This window comes from Dipodomys spectabilis, unplaced genomic scaffold, assembly GCF_019054845.1.
Source record: "Dipodomys spectabilis isolate Male_0828 unplaced genomic scaffold, ASM1905484v1 ptg000168l, whole genome shotgun sequence".
Taxonomy (NCBI): domain Eukaryota; kingdom Metazoa; phylum Chordata; class Mammalia; order Rodentia; family Heteromyidae; genus Dipodomys; species Dipodomys spectabilis.
This window is the reverse complement of record NW_024870845.1, coordinates 196003-208581: the sequence shown is the minus strand read 5'-3', so window position 1 is coordinate 208581 and position 12579 is coordinate 196003. Positions and strand designations below refer to the sequence as shown.

The 12579-nt window shown below is 33.8% G+C and overlaps 1 non-coding gene across 1 annotated transcript; it reads right to left on the bottom strand.

Moving 5' to 3' along the window:
- Positions 1 to 473: 473 nt before the first annotated feature.
- On the bottom strand, positions 474 to 577 carry LOC122119424. Its single transcript, XR_006149566.1, has one exon. It is a non-coding gene; the product is annotated as a U6 spliceosomal RNA (small nuclear RNA).
- Between the last annotated feature and the right edge of the window lie 12002 nt (positions 578 to 12579).

The window sequence follows — 12579 nt, the reverse complement described above, 5'->3', positions numbered from 1 at the left end:
TTGGACTTGTCTTACTTCATTTAATAAGTTTTTTTTCCAAGTCTTTCCATTTCCTAACAAATTGAGTGATGTCATTCTTTCAGATGGAGGCATAGAATGAATCTCTCTCTCTCTCTCTCTCTCTCTCTCTCTCTCTCTCTCTCTCTCTCTCTATCTATCTATCTATCTATCTATCTATCTATCACATTATCTTGCTCCATTCATCAATTGAGGGGAATTGGAATTGGTTCCATACCTTAGCTATCGTAAATAATGTTGCAGTAAACATAGTTGTGCTGTTAGTTTTATTGTGGTCTTGTTTGTGATCATTTGGGTGAATGCCCAAAAGTGGGATTGCTGGGTCATGGGGGGCTTTATGTGGAGCCTTTTGAGGAACCTCCATACTGCTTTCCAAAGTTGTTGAACAAGTTTACATTCCCACCAAGGATTCGGTAGGGTTCCCTTCTGTCAACATACCCTCCAGCACCTGTTGTAAAAATATGGAACACTTCAAGAATTTGCATGTCATCCTTGCACAGGGGCCATTCTAATCTTCTCTGTATTGTTCCAATGTTAGTGTATTTCCTACTGAATTGAGCACAGAACATTTTTTATATATGAAGTGTAATTCATTTTCTTTCTTTTTATTGTGAAAATACTGTACAGAGGAGTTACAATAACATGGGCAAAATAACGAATACCTTTCTTATCAAGCATTGTTGCCTCCTTTTTGTTTCCCCTTCCTCTCCCTTCCCAAACTCCCACTAGCTCTGACACCTGATCTTCTCCCCCATCAACGTTGTAAAGTTCGTTTTACGACATAACGATTTGTATATCTCATTGTTGCAATGGGTCCAACTGTATCCCAATTTAAATGATATTTTTTCCCTTCCCCTCCAAAAATTATACCAACATAAAATACAGTGAAAGCAGGCGTTAAACCTTGGGGGAGGGACATACAGAGCAACATAGAAATCATCTCATAAATATATTAGAAACAATTGGATTAAGGAAAAATCATTTGAATACTTATCTTTGGGTATATTTCCCTAACATCAGCTTATCTGACCTATCCTGCTTGACTCAGACATATACTAGTTATTGCAAATAAGGGAAACCATAGGACCTCTGTTTCTTTGGGCCTGGCTTACTTAACATATTTTTTTCCAAGTCTTGTCATTTCCTAACAAATGGGACAATGTCATTCGTTCTGATGGAAGCAAAGCATTCCATTGTGTATATATACCACATTTTCTTGATCCATTCATACACTGAGGGGCATCTGGGTTGGTTCCATATCTTAGCTATGGTAAATAATGCTATGAAAACATAGTTTTTTGAGTTCTAGGCATATTTTAGATATGAGACCCTTGTCCATTGTATGGCTAATGAAGATCTCCGAATCCGTGGGTTTTCTATTGATCTTGCTAGCTATGTCCTTTGCCATGCAGAAGCTCTGCAATTTCATGCAATCCAATAAGTCCAACTTTTTTTGATTTGTTGTGTTTCTGAGTCTCTATTAAGAAAATTTTGGGATGTGCAAGGAGACTTAGAGTTTCTCCTATTGCATCCTGTAATGTTTTCAGACTGTCCGTTTTAACTCTGAGGTGTTTGTTCCACTTGGAGTTGATTCTTGTGCAGGGTGATATATAAGGATCTAGCTTTAGTTTTCTACAAGTAGTTAACCAAATGTGCCAGCACCATTTACTGAAGAGGCTGTCTTTCTTCTGTTCTATTTTTTAGATTCCTTATCGAATATTAGATGGCTACAGGTCTGTAGGTACATTTCTGGGTTTTCAATTCTATTCCATTGGTCCCGAGGTTTGTTCTTGTGCCAGTTCCAAGCTGTTTTGTTTACTATGGCTTTGTAGTAGATTTTGGAATTTGATATTGATATTACTCCAGCACTGTTCTTTCTGTTAAATATCGTTTTATTCTACTCCATGTTTTTTATTGTTCCGTTTGAATTTTTGGATTGCCTGTTCTATTTCCTTGAAGAATGAAGTTTGAATATTAATAAGTATCACATTGAATTTATAGATAGCCTTGGGAAGTATTGCCATTTTCAAGATGTTGATCTTTCCAATCACAGAGCATGCGTGTTTTTTGCCACTTTCTAAGTTCTGTTTTGATTTCCTTTTTCTGGTTTTTTAAGTTTTCATCATAGAGGTCCTGCAATTCTTTGGTAAAGTTAATTCTTAGATATTTCATTTTTTGTGAGACTATTATGAATGGAGTTACTTTGCTATTCAAGCCACTCTTTTCTCATTATCGGCATACATAAAAACCATTGATTTTTGAAGGTTAATTTAATACCCTGCTACTTTGCCAAAGTTTTGAATCAGCTTGAGTAATTTGGGAGTGGAGTCTATGGGATTCTTTAAATACAAATCATGTCATCTGCAAAGAGGGAGAGTTTTATTTCTTCTTTCCCTATTTGGATCCCCTTTATGTTAGCATCTTGTATTATTGCTGTAGCTAGGCATTCTAATACTAGATTGAAGAGCAGTTGAGAGAGTGGACATCCTTGTCTTATTCCTGATTTTAAGGGAATTGGCTTTAGTTTTTCACCATTGAGTATAACGGTGGCTGTAGGTTTGTCATATACAGCATTTATTGTATTGAAGAATGTTTCATGGATTCCTAATTTTTCCAGAACCTTCATCATAAAGGGGTGTTGGATCTTGTCAAATGCTTTTTCTGCATCTATTGAGATAACCATATGGTTCTTATCCTTGTTCTTGTTGATGTGATGAATAATGTTAATTGATTTGTGAATATTGAACCAGCTTTGCATCCCTGAAATTGAATCCTGTTTGATCATGGTGTATAATTTATTAGAGTAATTGCTGAAGTCGATTTGCCAACATTTTGTTCAGAAGTTTTGCATCAATATTCACCAAAGAAATGGGTCTATAGTTCTCTTTCTTTAATTATTCCTTTCCTGGTTTTGGGATGAGGGTGATTGTGGCTTCAAAGAATGAGTTTGGTAGTGAACTTTCTCTTTCTATTTCATTGAAGAGTTGGAGGAGTATTGGTGTGAGCTCTGCTTTGAAGGCCTTGTAGAATTCTGCTCTAAAACCATCTGGTCCTGGGCTTTTCTTAGATGGGAGGTCTCTTGTGGCTGTTTTTATTTCAAGGCTTGATATGTTCCTGTTAAGATGGCATGACTCATCTTGTTTCAGTTTCGGCATGTCCATATTTGCTTGGAAAAGGCCTATTTCTGCCAAGTTCTCAAACTTATTAGCATAAAGTTTTGAGAAGTATTTCCTTATAATGTTATGAATCATGTTTGTTTCTGTGGTGATGTTTCCATTATCTTCTCTGAGTTTATTTGGGTGTGTTCTCTTGTTTTTCTAAGAAGATTTGCTAACCGTCTCTCAATTTTGTTAATTTTTTCGAAGAAACAACTCTTTTTTTTTTTTATTTGTTCTATGTTGTTATTGGATTTTAATTCATTTAATTCTGATTATTTATTTCCATCTCCTGGATTGGGGTTTATCATGCTGCTCTTTTTCAAGGATGCTTGATGTCTCATTAAATTATTGGTTTTAGATCTCTCCAGTTAGTTGATGTAGGAACTCAAATCTATAAACTTGTCTCTGAGTACTGCCTTTGCTCTCTCCCAGAGGAGCTGGGAGTTTGTGTGTTCATTTTTGTTGAATATCATAAACACTTGAATTTCATTTCTAACCTCTTCCATGACCCAATGGTGGCTCAACAGTGTGTTGTTCAGGCTCCACTTGTTACAGGAATTTCTTTGGTGGCTTTAGGTGTTGAGTTCAATTTTTTCCTTGTCATCTGGGAGAATGCAAGGTATAACTTCAATATTTCAATGTTTCTTTACAAGTTTGGTTTGTGACCTAACATGTGTTCTATTTCGGAAAATGTTCCATGTGCTCTTGGGAAGAACGTGTATGCTGATGCTGTTGGGTGAAATATTCGATAGATTTCTGTTAAATCTAGTTGATCTATGCAATTGTTAAGGTCTGTAGTTTCTCTGTTGAGTTTTTGCCGAGTTGATCTATCTAGTGTGATAAAGTCCCGAACAATTAATGCCTTTGGATATATGTGAGATTTGAGAGAAAGTACGATTTTCTGAAACTAGACAATTCATCAAAAAGCAAGTCGTGATATTTTAGAACCATGTAAGAATAAAGGCAAGATTGACATGACAAAAACAAAATAAGTCCAGATATTTATTGTTCAAGAGATGTGTAGGAGGAGAAATTCAATTATTCTATACAAGCACCTGTCTTAATGGACACTGCAGCAAGTGGTAAGGTTTGTTAAAATTTTTAAAGTTTTAAATATATTTAATTTTGGGAATTTGCTTATATATGCCATAATTAGGACAGTTTGGCAGGTCATAAAACTTTTCTATAAAGTATTTAAGATTGACGGTAGCAGACATACTACTAAGTATGTTCATTTTCAGAAACTTTACTAATGAGAAGTTGCAAAGTCTTTGGGTAAAGAAGGCGAGTGAAGAGTTAAGACTTTGTTAACTACACAGTTTATGTTAAAACTTTAGGGCTTCCTTACTTTATATTTTAGCGAGGAACAAATGATGATATAAGCCATATAAAAATCAGGAGATGAGTCATAAATAGTCATCTTAGTGGGTAACTTTAAAGACTACACATAGCCTATAAAACTCTTGTTGAACATCATAATCTTAGCCAGTTTTAAATATACAGGAATATGAGAAAATAGTAAAACCTAATATGTAGTACACCATCAAATACTGAAAAAACTGGTAATTGTTTTGTTTTTTTATTTTATTAATCATTAATATTTAATCATTGGCTTTCTTTATTTGTAGCATTGTTTCCCTGGTAACATAATACAACTTTTTGTAAGTCATCATCAGGAGATACTTTGAGAAGGTTACTGGGTTGGCAAAACCATTTTTTATAGGTGCATGTGAATTTATAAAGAGGAAAATTAAGAACAAAATGTGTATTAAAAAATCTTCAAGTAAAGTGTGAATCAGGAGTATTGATAAATGTCCACACCTAAAATCTTAGCCCTAGGCTGAAGCAGCGGTATTACAGAGTTGAAGCCACAAATGTGAGAAACTCTGTTTTGTTTTGTTTTATATTTTGATTTTGTTGATCATTGGGGTTGAACTCCGGGGCCTGGGTACTCTTCCTCAGCTCAAGGCTACTGCTATCACCTGAGCCACAGCGCCACTTTCATCTTTTTCTACTTATGTGGTGCTGAGGAATTAAACCCAGAACCTCATGCATGCAAGACAAGTAATCTACCACTGAGCAACCTTCCCAGATCCTGAGAGACTGTGTTTTAAAAAATAATCTAAAAATTATTTGCTTTCTGCTTTGGGTTATAAAATAAAATATATGAATATGAATCTATATCTATATCTATCTATCTATCTATAGTCTGATATGGTGCTTGAACTATTGGCTTGGGCACTGTCCTTATGATCTTCAGCTCAAGGCGACCCCTCTACCGTTTGAGCCACAGAGCCACTTCCAGTTTTCTAGTGGTTTATTGGAGATGAGAATCTCATGGACTTTCCTGCCTGGGCTGGCACCCAGCTCTTTTCATATTTTTGTGAATTGTCATACTTCGAAATTTATATTAACTACGGCCACTTTATCCTTTTCAAAGTCATGAAATATCTCTGAGAGTTTGCTTCTGTGCAGATTGTTTTTGCATTTATAATTTCTTCTTAGTCATTTTTATTTTTTATCAAAATCACTTTACATTTTATGTAGATATGTTATCATACATCAGATACCGACAAATGTACATTTAGGGTCTAAAGATAGCAGTATTAATATTCTCATACAACTCTTGCTTATCTGTTATGCACTTTCAGTATTATGATATTTTTCTGTCTTTTTTTCTTTCTCATTCATTCTCTTTCTCTTTCTGGCTCCATGTCTTCTACTTAGAATTTCTGCTGGTCTACTATTATACTTCAGGATCCACTGGTTTTGGGGGAACATGATAGGGACCATCAGTTATCCTTGCATTCTTCGAGAGTTGTAACAGTGACGTGATATTATTCTTTGCCATTCTAAATGACAAGAATTCCCTTTCACTTTTACTACTATTATAAATTTTATATATTTTATATAAAATATTATATATTTTATCTCATAGGAATCATTGGGACAGATAAGATACTTTTAACCTGTGACCTAAATGTCCTTTTTCTTTTAAAAACATCATTTTTATTTTATTATCAGTAAGGAAATACATGTAATGAAAAGAAATCTATCCTATGGAAATTAGACCGAAGTTGTTCACAGGGATGAAGAACAAGGTAATGGGGGAAGTAACTACAAAGGATGCCCATCATAGAGCACAGATCCTCATAGTAGTTTATCATGAACACTTTGTGAGAATGGCAAGGTGCTGGGAACTAGAGATTAAGTCACTGAACATTTCATATATATGCACTATATATATATATATATATATATTTGTATATGCATATATATGTGTATATGCCATTATATATGTACACATTTATGCTACTATATACACAAATACACACATACATTTACACATGTATACATGCACACCTGGAGAAAGACACATAGTCACAGCCAACACAAATTTCACTACTTGCTGAATATGCCTTAGATGGAATGCTTGGAACAAAATATGTTGAAGATGTATTTGTCTCTAAGAGTTCTTTTACCACTCCTCTTATCTCTTAAAACTGGTAGGTTTTGACAAATTGACTTGCAAAGTTCAGTACAAGTGATAGCAAGTTAATCAGAAATCTCAGTAAGTAAAGGTCATATGCTGACTCCCTGCTTTGCATGGAATGCTTGCTCTTGTAGACACTCTCAACAACCAAAGCAGCAGGAGAATATCCTGGTATAGAATAAAGTTATAAGGCTTTAAATGGTATCCTTCCTTGACCTCTTTTCCAACAGCCAGCATCATTTCCTAAGCACATGAGTGAGTCCTCAGAAGACTGGAGCTCAGGCCAACATTTAACCAACGCATGTGAAAAGTCCTATGTGAGAAATGTTGACTGAGGTCTTGCTGATTTCCTGACCAAGAAAATAAGAAAAAAAGTAAGTATTTTTAATGTATTAAAATTTGAAAATAATTTATAACCTGTCAATAAATATGTAGAACACAATTAAAGCAATTGACAAAAAATGATGTGCGTTTCATTTATGTGCTTTTGAACTTGGCGAGTGATTTTATTTCTGTCTACACAAGTAGAATCAGATTAAATCAAACCATTATTTCTTCATTTAAATAAATGGAAAAGATACAGATTGACCCATTGTAACAATGATATCGACAAGACACACTATCAGAGGGATGGTGGAGGAGGGGTTGGGGAGGTGTAAAGGGAAGGGATGGGAGGGGAAAAACAAAGGAGGGCTTAAAAATATTCAGTAAGAAATGGACTCATTACCTTAGTTATGTAACTGTGACCCCTCTGTACTGTATCTTTACAATAAAAATATATATTAAAAAGATACAAGGAAAACTTCTGTACTTATATGAAGTTGTATTTATCACTCAATATCAATAAGGTATTGGTTTTAGAACCACAGGCATATTAAAACTATGGATACTCAAATTCTCTACATAAACACAGTATATTATTTACATTAGAATCAGTCCACAACTTTAACTGGTTTTCCTACAAATTTATAGAATAGTGTAGCTAAGGAAAGATAAATAAATATTGCATTTTCATATTGGATTACATATCCTTTCAAGTGTTGTCTAAAATTGGTCTACAATAAAATCATTCCCATTGATATCTTTCTCAAGATTGCAAATGTTTGTACTTTCAGCTGACCTTTCATAAAGCTCATACTTCAAACATAACTTTTTAGTTTGTTCATGCAATCATAGGACATAAACATATGGCATAAAATGTTAATTACCTTTATCTGCTGTCATTAATGTAGTATAACTAATACAATTAAGCATATATCGTGATGGAAAGAAGATTCTTCCTTCTAAATACATGCTTGCAGGCATGTACACACGCACACACAAAAGCACACACACACACACACACACACACATACACACACATATATTTACCACTCTAACTCGAGTTAGGTTCCTGATATTGGGTCTCAGACAATGATCTAATAATCAAACATTCTTGCCCAGACATAAAATACATTTATAGTTCCAAACATGCAAAAACACCTGATCATTAAAAAAGGAGAATATTTAACAGAACCACCCAGCTCCTGAGCTATCTATTCCCTGATTTCATTCATTCATGATGATGCATTTTTCATATCATATTTAAAAATATTTTTGTTTCTCTGATTAGCAAACAAAAATATGCTGTCATAAAATACAAAATGTAGGTGAAATTACTTGTCTTTAATATACCTTATCAAAGACTTCTGTTTGCTTCTTGTAGAGTGTTTCTGACATTTGCCCTAGTGTCTAATATTAAGTTACAAAGGACATGCCATATTCTTAATTAATTTTTCCTAAAGGTTATGCTATGGAGTTGACTCTTATTTGTTTCCTTATTCTAAATTAAATTTTCTTAACAACTTGAATTATTTCTTATGTTACTTCCAAGCCATTTGAAATATCAAAAAGAACGGGAAATTCACATACTCAAATCTATAAATTTTCCTCTGAGTATTACCTGTGCTGTTGTGTCACAGAGGAGGTAGAATTTTGTGTGTTAACTTGCACTGAATTCCATAAATGCTGGAACTTCCCTCCATATTTCTTCAGTGACTCATTGATGATTTCGCAATGTGTTATTCAGTCTCTGTGAGTTTCGCAATTTTCTGTGATGCCTTTTGATTTTGAGATCTAATTTGGTCCCATCGTGTTCTGACAGGATGCAAGGAATAACTTCATTTTTATTTTTGAATTTCACATATTTTCCTTGTGATCTACGATATGATCTATTTTGGACAACATTCCATGGGCTGCTGAGAGAAATATATATTGTGACTCTGCTAGGTAAAATATTCTGTAGATATCTGTTAGGTATAGCTTGTCAATGCAGTTATTTAGTTCTGAAGTTTTTTGCTAAGTTTTGACCTGGATGGCCTGTCCAGAGGTAAGAATGATGTGTTCAAGCAACCAACAATGTGTTTGGATGTATGCATGTTTTTATGTCAATTCGCATTTGTTTGATGAATTTGGGATCTCTAGGATTCAGGGCATTAATATTTAGAATTGTTATATCTCCAGATAGTTCTCTTTATCAATATTTAATGTCCTTCTTTGTCTCTTTTTACTTTCATACCACTTGAATTTAAAACCTATTTTATCCAATATTAGTATAGCTACTGAGGCCTGTTTACGAAGTCGATTTTTCATTTGTAAAGTTGATGTATAGAATTGTTACAATTACATAAGTCAGATAATGAGCACATTTCTTTTTGAACAGTGGCACGTCTTCCCTAATGTTCTCCCAGTTTTTCCCTTCCAACCTCCCTCCCCCACAAGTTGTATAGTTCATTTTCAATGTAGTGTCTATTGAGTTGCACTGCTGCATTTGTTGACTCTTTGTCCCACTATGTCTGTGTTCCCTATTGCCCTTTCCAAACTGACATATACGACCTAAGTTGCAGAAACAGAAAACAGCAACAGAAGGCAGAAGGGAAAAAGCAAAATAATAAATAAAACCTTACATATCCATTTCCTGGAGATCATTTGGCTGAACATTATTTTATATGATAATATTGATATAGCTATTGAGCCTTTGTGATCCTCTCCAAAGGGCATCCTCCTTAGATCTTAGTATGTAAATGTTTAGAATCCTATATAATTTATCATGTCCAAGTGTAATGGTTTCTCCTTTACCTTCCAAGTGTGTTTACTTGTAGAATTAGAGGCACATTCTAATACAACAGAATGGAAGAGGATTATTTTTTTTTTCTTTTTGCTAATGTGGTGCTGAGGAATCGAACCCAGGGCCTCATGCATGCTAGGCAAGTGCTCTACCACTGAGGCACCTGGAAGAAGATTATTACTACCTAAGCATCAGACAAGGGTTTTCAAACATAACCCATATTTAAAGATAAAAAATTAAACCCAACGAAAATAAACCCTAAAATAAACAAGAACCCAGTTAATATATGGGATAAACACTTAAAGAGAAACTTCTCAGAAGAAAATTGACAAATAGACATATCTCTCTCCATAAAAGAAATGCAAATCCAAACAACACTGAGATTCATCTCACCCCTGTTACAATGTCTTTTGAAAAAATGAACCATCACAGATACTGATAGAGATGTCGACCAAAGGAAACTCTGTTAAACTGTTGGTAGGAATGTAATATTCTTCAAGCAGTTTGGGAAACACCATGGAAGTTGCTCACAAAACTGAATAGAGAGCTACTTATGATCCAGCAAATCCATTTACAGGCATTTATCCAATAGAGTAGAAATAAAGCCACACTGAAGCTGCCAGCATAATCATGATAATTGTTGCATTATTTTCTGTAGCCAAAATATGGAATCAACCCACATGCCTCTCATTGTAAAAAGGGATCAAGAATTTATATATATATATATATATATATATATATATATATAAATTTATATATATTTTATTTTATTGAATCCTGTTTACAAGTGTGTATGTGTTTATATACATATATTTACATACAAACATACAGCTATACATACATAATGTACTTCTGTTCATCCATCAGAAAGAATAATATTTCCCCATTCTTAACGAAAGTGAAAGACAAAATATTAATCTTAAGTGAAATAAACTAGACCCAGAGAAACTTAGGTTACATGATTTTCCTCATTTGTGGTACAGAGAAAGTGCCTATAAATGTAAAAGCAAACACACTGGATGGTATGCAAGGATGTACAAATGAATTATCTGAAGTGTCAGAGTCCATGGAGAGTGAAAATACAATAATTCTCTTAAAAGACTAAGTCAAAGCCCAACAAATTAAATACCAGTAAAAGTGTACAGGAGAGGAAAGTGGGGGAAAAGTGAGAGGGGTAGGAAATTGAAGGGAAAAAGGATAGAATACAGACAAGAATTCCTTGTATAGTGCCCAGAATTGGAATACACAAAGGAAAGGGTAGTGTGAAATGGAGTGAAGATTTTGAAATGGTAACACAATTCTAAGTGCACTGTACACATAAACTGCTTTGTTAAATGGCAAGTAATTCCATAACATAATATTGGGATACATAAGGATTGGGGTTGGTTGGGAGATGTGGATGAGAATGTTAAAAGGGGTGACATTGGTCAAGATTCACTGCATGCATAAACTATTTCAGAGAATGGCAACTCCTTTGTACAAATAATTAAAGATAAAAGTATTCAAAAATTATGATAGTTGAATAGAGAATTGAACCTCAATTAAATTCACATTTAAAACTATTTTTAACCTGGTAGTTTGGAGAAAAAATTCAAATAATTAAATATTATGAATCTTTTTTATCAGAATTTGTGAAATTAGAATCAAAACTACTTTGCTTCATGTCAGCCATTGGGCTGTTATAAGAGAATATTTCAAAGTGACTTAAAAAATCAGGAGTATATTATCCATACTCCAGAAGGTTGAATATTGATTATAAAAATGGTTATTCAAAGCAATTCCTTGCTTTATGGGGGCCTGCTTTCTGGTTCATTAAAATTTATTTGCTGGACATTCACATGGCAGAGTAATTATATTGGACTTCTTTTATCAAGATCATTATTGCAGGGTCATCTCTGAAAGGATGATTCTAATGTCACCAGACAGGATAATAGATTTTCAACATGTGTATCTGGAAGGAGTTACATCGTCCAATACACTTTGCAACTTTTTCTTTAACTCAGTGTGGTGCGTCATTTGGATATTATTTCATAGAAGATAATAAGTTAAGGACAAGTTTATATCATGTGAATTATGTGAATGATTCTTCTTACAATGGGAGTAATTATAGTGATGGCAAAGTGAAGTATGATTGCTTAGTGGTTCTTGAATCACATCATAGGCAATCATCTATATGTGGCACAGCCTTTCTAAGGCCCTTCTGATGTGTTTGAATAATCTCCGATGAGTTATTTGCTGTCAGAAATATTCATTTGAGCCAACAAATTTAGATGTCCTTGATTTTAATTCCAGTCTGTTATTAGGACTCCCACAGACATCACAATCAGAGGATGATAATTTCTCTGATAAAATACATAATAAAATTTATTATAATTAATATAACATGAAAACTGTAATATTAATAGCACTATAAATACTAGTATTCATTTTTAAATATATTGACATCCTTTGGTTACATCAATTTTTGAATAGTTAGAATTAAATGTAAATTGTTTGCAAATAGATATTTGATGATGCATAAAAAATGAGAAAAACATTTGTGTATATATTTACTACATATGCAAACAGATTCACCTGGTTATTTCTGACCCTTCATTTGTTGGTTTCATTCATGCATGGAGAACATGCAGATAAGTGAAAATTGCAAACTTGCATTTACTAAACGGTTAATTACATGCTGTTTATTTTGGGATAAAAAGCAGATTTTATAAATTAAATTGTTTCAAGTATAACATTTTACTACTATCTTAGATACCAATAACTTTCTATTCCTTTGAGGCATGAGCCCTCAGGATGTTGACCAA